This window comes from Amphiura filiformis, chromosome 8 (assembly GCF_039555335.1).
Source record: "Amphiura filiformis chromosome 8, Afil_fr2py, whole genome shotgun sequence".
NCBI lineage: Eukaryota > Metazoa > Echinodermata > Ophiuroidea > Amphilepidida > Amphiuridae > Amphiura > Amphiura filiformis.
Genome location: NC_092635.1, coordinates 13,625,260 through 13,633,922, shown reverse-complemented (window position 1 = coordinate 13,633,922; position 8,663 = coordinate 13,625,260). Strand labels below are relative to the sequence as shown.

Sequence of the window (8,663 nt, the reverse complement as noted above, 5' to 3'; positions counted from 1 at the left end):
AATTATGCAAATTTATGCATGATTATGATAATTTCTGCTCATTTTAATGGTTAATTTAATTGAAATTTTAGGCTGATTTGGAATAATTTTGTATGCGTAGGCTACACCATTCCTATAGATTTCTAGACTCATAATTATGTTAATTTATGCACACTTATGCAAATTTATGCATGATTATGCCAATATCTGCTCATTTTAAATTTTAATCTAGGCCTAATTGAAATTTTAGGCTGATTTTTATTCATTTTTATGCGTATGCCTACATCATTCATATACAGATTTCTATCCCCATAGGGCCTAATTATGTAAATTTCTGTACAATTATGCAAATTTATGCATGATTATGATAATTTCTGCAAAACACTTGTAAGGCCGTGTAAAATTAATATTTTGTTTTTTTTAGATTTTTCAATTTTTTTAGACTTTGGAATGGTTTATGAAATCTTCATACATATAATTATGTTTATTAGAGAACAAGCATCACTTCCAAGTCTTTTTGTGGTACTCTAGGGGTTTATCCTCAGAATCTCACATTTAAAAAAAAAAAAAAAAAGGGCCTCATCGTTTCCTCGAGCACTGTTGGAGAAGACCGAAAACTACTGACAATGCTAATTTTACATTGGAAAAAAAAAAAAAAAACACCTCCCTCCCTCATCAATTCATGAAAATCCTCTGGACGAGAACCAAAACATTAATTTTATACGGCCTAAGGGGGGCCTGATGCAAAAAGGGGAGGGGCCCTGAAATTTCTTGACCCTCCTAAGGGGGGCCTGAAAAAATTACCACACATTTTTCTGGGAAAATTGAGTTTAGGCATATGCTTTTCTATGGGGTTGACCGATAATTTTCATGTCCAAAAGGGGGGGGGGGGCCTGAAATTTTCGAGGTCTATAAAGGGGGCCCCGAAAAATTTTCGCGATAAAAAATGCGTACACCATTCCTATAGATTTCTAGACCCATAGGCCTAATTATGTTAATTTATGAACACTTATGCAAATGTATGCATGATTTATGCCAATATCTACTCATTTTAAATTTTAATCTAGGGCCTAATTGGAATTTTACGCTGATTTTTATTAATTTTTATGCGTACATCATTCATACAGATTTCTATCTTACTATAAATAGCAGGGGGGGGGGGGTAGGACACTCGCAAACTGGCGACCCACTTTGGCGATCACAAACAGCGACTTCCGGGTTCAGTCGGGTTCAGTGCTCGGCATGGGATTTAGTGGAAGTTGAAAGTAGGCCTGCTTCTGCATGCTGCAAATAAAAAAAACATTTTGCTTTCATTAATGTTGCAGAATTTCGGCATAACAATTAATTTCACGCAATAATGGAAGAGGTGAAATCGCTTGTACCGTACTAAAAATCATCCGTTCTAACTAAATCTGAAATAGGTTAAGGTAAGGGAGTGATCGTTATTTATGGCAGGGGGGGAATGGGTAAATTTAGGGGAATGCGAAATTTTTTGTGGTCTTGAGGGGGGAACCTGAAATTTTAGTTGAAACAGGAGGGGGATTGTTAAATTTTAAATGGAGAAAATTGGGAAAACAAGGGGAACGCGAAAATTTTGAGCGGACGCGAGGGGGAACGCGAAATTTTTTGTCGATATTTTTGCCAAAACACCCATTCCCCCCCCCTGCCGTAAATAACGATCGGTCCCTAAGCTTAATTTTAAATTTGCTATTTTTTTAAGCTTAACTTAAGTTAATTAAGCCATATTATAACATTTGCTGAGGAAGACGCCCTCACTGAATTTTTAAAATTCCTTTTTTACACGATTAAATTGTACTTTATTAAACCAATATACCCTGCAAAAATCAAGACTCTAGGTGCTGTAGTTTTGTCAAAATCCGAGATTTTGAATAAAACGCCGGAAGCAGCGGCCAGCGCTTTATTATTACGATGGAATTATTATTGAACGCATATACGATGTTCATAACACGGCGTGCGGGACGTTGATATACACAACAAAGGGTTGTACCACAACATGACCGAAGGAGTGGTACGTATTGCGACGACATGTGCGCTGGTAGTAAATTCCAATTTTCTTTGCTTTGCCGTAGTTGTTCGGCTCAAAAATAAAAGGGGTATAGACCTTTTCTCAGACGTCATCAATCAATCGATATTGGGGTCCAGCATTCGAGTCATCAGCACCCAACGCAAAAAAAGGCATACCGGCGCGATCAACTTTGCGCCACGCTTAGGCGCCCTGCTGAATTGCCAGCTCGCAGATACGCATTTCGTTAAATCACGTGTAAAAGTAAACACAAATATGAAACAAAACAAAGATTAATTTTCAAATAGCATGACAGGTTTTCCGTATCTTTTGTATTTTGTGGTATCGAAACAATCTGAAACAAAGGTAACCAATATACAGTTCCCTTTAAAAATTATTTTATGGAAGTTAAAGTGAAAGATGACAGAATTAGAACAGAGGAGAAAATACGCAGTATTTGGTGTTTTCACACTGTGAGCATGTGGGAAACGCACGTGTTGTTTGTTTACATCTGAGACCCCAATATCGATTAGGTGACGTCATCAGAAAAAGGTCTATATCTGACAGTAAAAGCTAACATTTTATGGCAAAGAAATGCTAATCTATTTTGTTTGAAAATGTTATAATATGGCTTTAAGTTACATGTTAAGGCAGAGGGGGGGGTGGGGGCACTCACATGTAAAGGTGGTACGGGTATGTGCGGCGGTCAAGGGTCCCTTTTTCAGGCTCTCCGGCAGTTCCTTAAGCCCCACATTCAGTGCGGCAAATGATGCATTTTGGGGTGTATACCCCGAACGGGGTGTACATCCGGTTTGGGGTGTACCTGGGGCGTATAGTGTTTTTTGCGCATGCGCGATGTGTATAAACTTAGTAAAACGTACAAAATTACGGTATAATTACACCTTAAATCCAACTTCAAGGGTTCATAACTTTTTTTCCTCATGGGAAACCCCTTTTTAGCCACGGATGACCTATGGGTAAAATTTTGTAAGGAATCCAATGAGCAAGGTGTAAATTTTCCTGCGAAAGTAATATTTTTCCGCTAGCTGGTTTGTCATACCCTACCCTAGAACCCAAATGGAACTTTCAATTGGAAAAGGTAAGCTACTAAAGAGCGTTAGAAACATTAACTTTTTAGGCTTATTCAGTGAGAACAGCGAAAGTGTAAAAAATCCAACAAATGTGTAATAATTGCCTTAAGTGAAGCAGGAAAGTTGAAAAAGAAGGAGGAAGAACGGAATTATATCCTTGAGATAATCCCGTAGGTTATCCTGTCGCACCTATTCATAGTCCTTTATTCTCAAGTAGTTATACATCTACTTGAAAGTAGCCTTTGATGTGATGTGCCTTGCCGACTACGGTTGATTAATTTTCACTCCAGAATTGAAACCATATCCAATGTTTCTATAGATAATTCCTTGAAAGTATGACACGTGTGTGTTAAGAACCTGATGTTGCTCTGCAGGGATACCGCACGTGGATACTATAAGAAAGAAATGTAGTTTTGTAAAGATTCAAAAAAAATCCGCCCATTTTGGAATATATATTAATTATTTAGGAGAGTGTTTTAGGATTTTGTTAGAAACGGGATGATTTTTGACTATATTTTATTGTTTTAATGTATTTTCCTGTCATTTCCTGCAAACCTAATAAAGATATTTTGATAATTGAAAATAGTCTGTATCATAAATCGTAGAGGTTGAAAGCGTAACCAAGCGTGCAAAATTATTATTTGCCATGGAACGTCGGTCATATTTTATTTGAAATAAACTGGATGTTAGGATCTGCATGCATGGTATGCATGGTATTGATGGTATACAGACACTGACCTTTCCCTAAAACCAGTAAGCAGCAACTTGTGTATCACACCCGTCATGGGTTCGAACCCTTTTGTTGTATTTTATTGTTAAACCTAAATAGTGTGATTGCTTTTGAATGAGCGGCAACACACATATTTTGTTTGAGGATAGCTGGATCTATCTCCTTCTTTTACATCTGAGTGAAGGAAAAGTCATTAAAATTGATTTTAGGTATTTTATATAGTGTTTTTTGCGCATGCGCGGTGTGTATAAACTTAGTAAAACTTACAAAATTATGGTATAATTACACCTTAAATCCAACTTCAAGGGTCCATAACTTTTTTTCCTCACGGGAAACCCCTTTTTGGCCACGGATGACCTATGGGTAAAATTTTGTAAGGAATCCAATGAGCAAGGTTTAAATTTTCCCGCGAAAGTAATATTTTTTCGGTAGCTGGTTTGTCATACCCTACCAGGGGTAGCGCTAGAACTAAACACTCGAGTGTCCGCAGGGACCCCCGAACTTGCAAAAAATTAAAAAGTAGGGGGTCCGGAGTAGAGTTTGGTGAGTCCCAGTTGCACAAATGCAGCATAAATAGTATATCTGCAATAGCGCTAGATTGAAAAACCGGGGGTCTGCAGGGACCCCTGAACTTGCAGAAAATTTAAAAACAGGGGGTCCCAACTCTATTTTGGTGGGTCCGGGACCCCAAAAAGCAACTTAGCGCTACCCTTGTACCCTACCCTAGAACCCAAATGGAACTTTCAATTGGCAAAGGTAAGCTACCAAAGAGCATTAGAAACATTAAAGGCTTATTCAGTGAGAACAGCGAAAGTGTAAAAAATTCAACAAATGTGTAATAATTGCCTAAAGTGAAGGAAAAATTATTAAAATTGTCCTTGCGTAGTTTATATATGCTTTTTGCTCATGTGCGGTGTGTAAAGAATTAGTAAAATTTACAAAATTATGGTATAATTACACCTTAAATCCAACTTCATGGCTTCATAACTTTTTAAGTGTACAAAATAAAAAACTGTGTAATAATTGCCTAAAAATGAAGGATACATGTAAGTCATTAAAATTGTCCTTGGTAATACTGGATAATTTGTAATCACTCCACTTCAAAAGTTGCACGCATTTCCTTTCGACATTTGAAAGCCCGCACACAAATTTCTATATTTCTTTTATAGAGAATAAACAACTTTAAAGTAATCTTTATAGAGAATAAACATCTTTAAAGTAAAGGTAAATATGAAAATAATAACAAACAATGTTTCCTCTACTTAAACAAGTCCAAGGGCAATAACACTTCGGGTGCTCCATTTTACTTACGATGTTTAGTGTCAATGAGGTTAAGAAAATGGCAGTTGTTCCAAATCTACCTTACATAAAGTGTGCTAACAAATTTTAGACTTCTCGTCGACCCGTCGTGGACAGATATTAAAATTGGATATCGCTGAAAAGTGTGTGATAAAAACAGAACGTTAAATGCTAATTCCTTCATTTTTTGACAACAGTTCACTAATGGATATATCATTAATTATAAAACGCTTTAAAACCTAAAAAGTTCAACCTGGTTCTAAAATGAAAATCGATTCTTTTCTCTATTGCACTTTTGTTTTTACTCACCCGGTATAGCTATAGTATGTAGAAAAATTATTACAGATTCATGTAAAATGTCTATTTTTGTCTTTACTTTTGGCTGAATAACTTTGGCGTAGATTTCTTTTTGGCAGGGGGACTTCTTGAAGTACAGTGAATCCAGCACCTTAAGTTGGTGACAGAATAAGTTGATAGCACTTAATGCGTACGAAGCTCGCACAAATTGTTGCCATATTGACTATTTTTAGTAAAGCTAAAATGATGTAAGAACAAATTTGAGCTATTAAAGCGCGCAAAAAAGTTGACACTTTTTGGGCAAAACTGTATATCCAAATATGAGGTTAGTTATTTTGGTCAGACACCCCATACAAATTATGTCGGGGGATTTATCCCCATCCCCTAGGATTACGCCTATATTTATGACACTATAAAATCTGACTTTTGATGATTTATGGTCCTCCGGATGAGCAAATCACTGGGCCTAAAAGTTTTAAACGAAATTTCTAGACTGGCATGACTATAATTAGGCAAAACATTGATTTTCGCCTGAAAATTATACGAAATATAATTTCACCGTATATATTTGGCTATATTTGGCTATATTTGAAAGCAAAATAAACCTGGTAAGCTTGATAGCTACGTTGAGGTAAGAAAGGAATGTGCCTCGTCGTTTTTTTTCACCCCCCCTGGCTATTTTCAGAATTTTCATTTTAAAATGGAGGGTTTTGGTAAAAAAAATGCATTTCTCACCTTTAAGTTCCCTATTTTCATGAAAAAAAGACACATTTGTAATCAGAAGAATATTGTCTCTTAGATTAATTACATAATTATGTTTTAAGTCACATTAAAGATTTCAAAACATTTGAAAAACCAAAAACTAATACAAAATGGTAAAAAAACATGATTTTTGCACAAATTTTGTCTTTTATCAACATTAAGATGACTTCATATGAAAATGATTACACATTGATTGTTAGAAACTGTTGCATAGCTTTAATTTGACGTCAAAATGTCATCAATAGCTTACCAAATACTGATGAAATGATCAAAATACTGATTTTGAGGATTTTCCTTTTAAAATTGAGGTTTTTGGTAAAAAAGTGAAATTTTTACACCATGGCCAGCGCTTTGGCGAGTAAGAAATAGATTTTTGAATCTTTTTGAAATTTTGAAGATAGACACTGTCAGAATTTTGGAACAAGACTGGTGATTAAATTGATGCCAGCTGATTGGCTAGTTTTATGCTCGAGCGCTCGTGCACACGCCTGCTTGTCAAATCACTGCAAGTTCCAGGGCCCATGCAAGCGCCCGGTAACGAGCATAGCGCGTATACACCCCGTTCGGGGTGTACACCCCGTTTTGGCATACATGCCCTTTTTGGAGATTTGCCGCACTGACATTTGCAATATGCTGCAGTTCATTGAGCCTCAAACTCTGACAATTGTAGCTCTTTAGCTAAAATTTGGAAAAATTTTGAAAATTTTAGGCAGCTCCAAAGCCTATAATTTGGCCGATTTTAGTTCACAGAGCCCCACAAATATGTTGAAATTTCAGTTCATCAAGCCCCTGTTTTTACCCAAAATTAGTTCTAAATTCCCAAAGTTCGGCGCTCCGCGCCGCACACCCCTACCAAAATTTTAGTTGAGTGCCCCCGGAGCTGTGTACTCTCAGACATGCATGTAGTAAAAGTGCCATAACTCCGCGCCGCACACCCCTACCAAAATTTTAGTTGAGTCATTTGTAGGCAGCCAACGTGGTTCCGACATATTCTAATAACGGCGGAATAATTGTAAAGCGCTTTGAGGCTGTTTACGGCATAAAGCGCTATATAAATATCTACATTTTTATTTTTATTTTTATGCTGTATTTATTGAGTTATCGTGTACCTAAATCGTCATTTTACCGAGAAAATGAACATTGAAATAAAGGCTGTTGAAGTTTAAAGTGGTCACATTTTGCACTTTGATCGAAGCTCACAGGAGAATGCGGCAGTTCTCGTTTTTCTACCTTACAATACGTGAACATCAGGTAAATCCACAGCCCCTTGAGATGTTTGGGCGAACTCTATTCATATCTTGATGTTTAAATCGGGGAAAGAACTTGAAAAAATTCACATTTTATCAGCTAAAACGGAGCCATTTGACCGCTAGGTTTTTATAAAATCGTGTTTCCGTGGTGCTTCCATAAATTGCGCGCCGCGCATGCAGATAAGCGCTATGCGTATGTGCGTTAACAAATTGCGCTGGCGTCTACAAAACGCGATGCGTTGTTGCGCGCGATATCGCTCATTCTACAAAATCCGTGCCAATCCACTATAAAAATTGAAAAAATAAAAGTTGTTCAAAAAGACCTGCTTTTTGTGTTTTTAAGAGTAAATGTATCACTACTTTCAGATGTAAAAATTGCCAACACCACTTGCATATTTTTCTTTCAGGAAGTCATGATGTTTTTTAACACTAAAACTCAATGTAATGTGAGCTACGTTACCGACTACAAAATGGGCTGGTTTTACTCAATCCAAGGTCATAAAAAGCAAACTAAAGATCACTTGAGTGAAATGTAAAACAGATTTCACCATTTCATAGAAGTTTTGAAGATGCGTTAATGAGTGTGTAACAACTAACATAGCTCACAGTAACGTAGTTCACTGGTTTTTAATGTTTTTAATGTGATTTACGAACGTTAGGACGTTATGTCGGTTAATTCTTATATAAATGGGGTTCGACCACTGGTAGCTTTCACATATTATTAGGAAGTACATGTAATACAAGTGCATACTATAGAATCCTGGTAACGTAGCTCACCAATCTTAACATGGTCGGTCGAAATTTCAATGTTTACAACATTTCTATGCCAAAAATGCTACAGCATCACGATTTTTACTGTGATTTTTAAAAACCTATGGGTGTTTCCTTTTAAAAACCGCAAATTACATTGATACCTCTGTTTTACGTCTTTCCAATAACGTGTGTTAAAAAGGGGTAACGTAGCTCACAGCGTTTTGGTGGAAAGTGCAATTTATTTTAGAATTACACAAAGACGTATTAAAAACTAAAAAATAATGTTGATAAACAATATGATGGTGCGTTATCTAATTAAAAAACAACAAATATGTAAAGAAATCGCATTTATTCAAAGAAAATATTCAGGGTTAGATGTGACACTTGAGCAGTGGAAACACATTTTTAGCGATTTTTGAGCCTTTGCAAGGGTTAATCAGGCTGAAGAAAGCATTTAAAGTATGGAAAACTATATATGT

At 36.4% G+C, this 8,663-nt stretch overlaps 1 protein-coding gene across 2 annotated transcripts in view; it reads left to right on the top strand.

The window, feature by feature from the left end:
- Positions 1–1,216: 1,216 nt before the first annotated feature.
- LOC140158650 (glutaredoxin-like protein C5orf63 homolog) overlaps positions 1,217–8,663 on the top strand; it is a 34,126-nt gene continuing 26,679 nt past the window's right edge. For both annotated transcript variants that reach the window (XM_072181820.1, XM_072181819.1), the window contains exon 1: positions 1,217–1,400. The gene's annotated coding sequence lies outside the window, so the exon portion shown is untranslated. The remainder of the gene's footprint in view (positions 1,401–8,663) is intronic.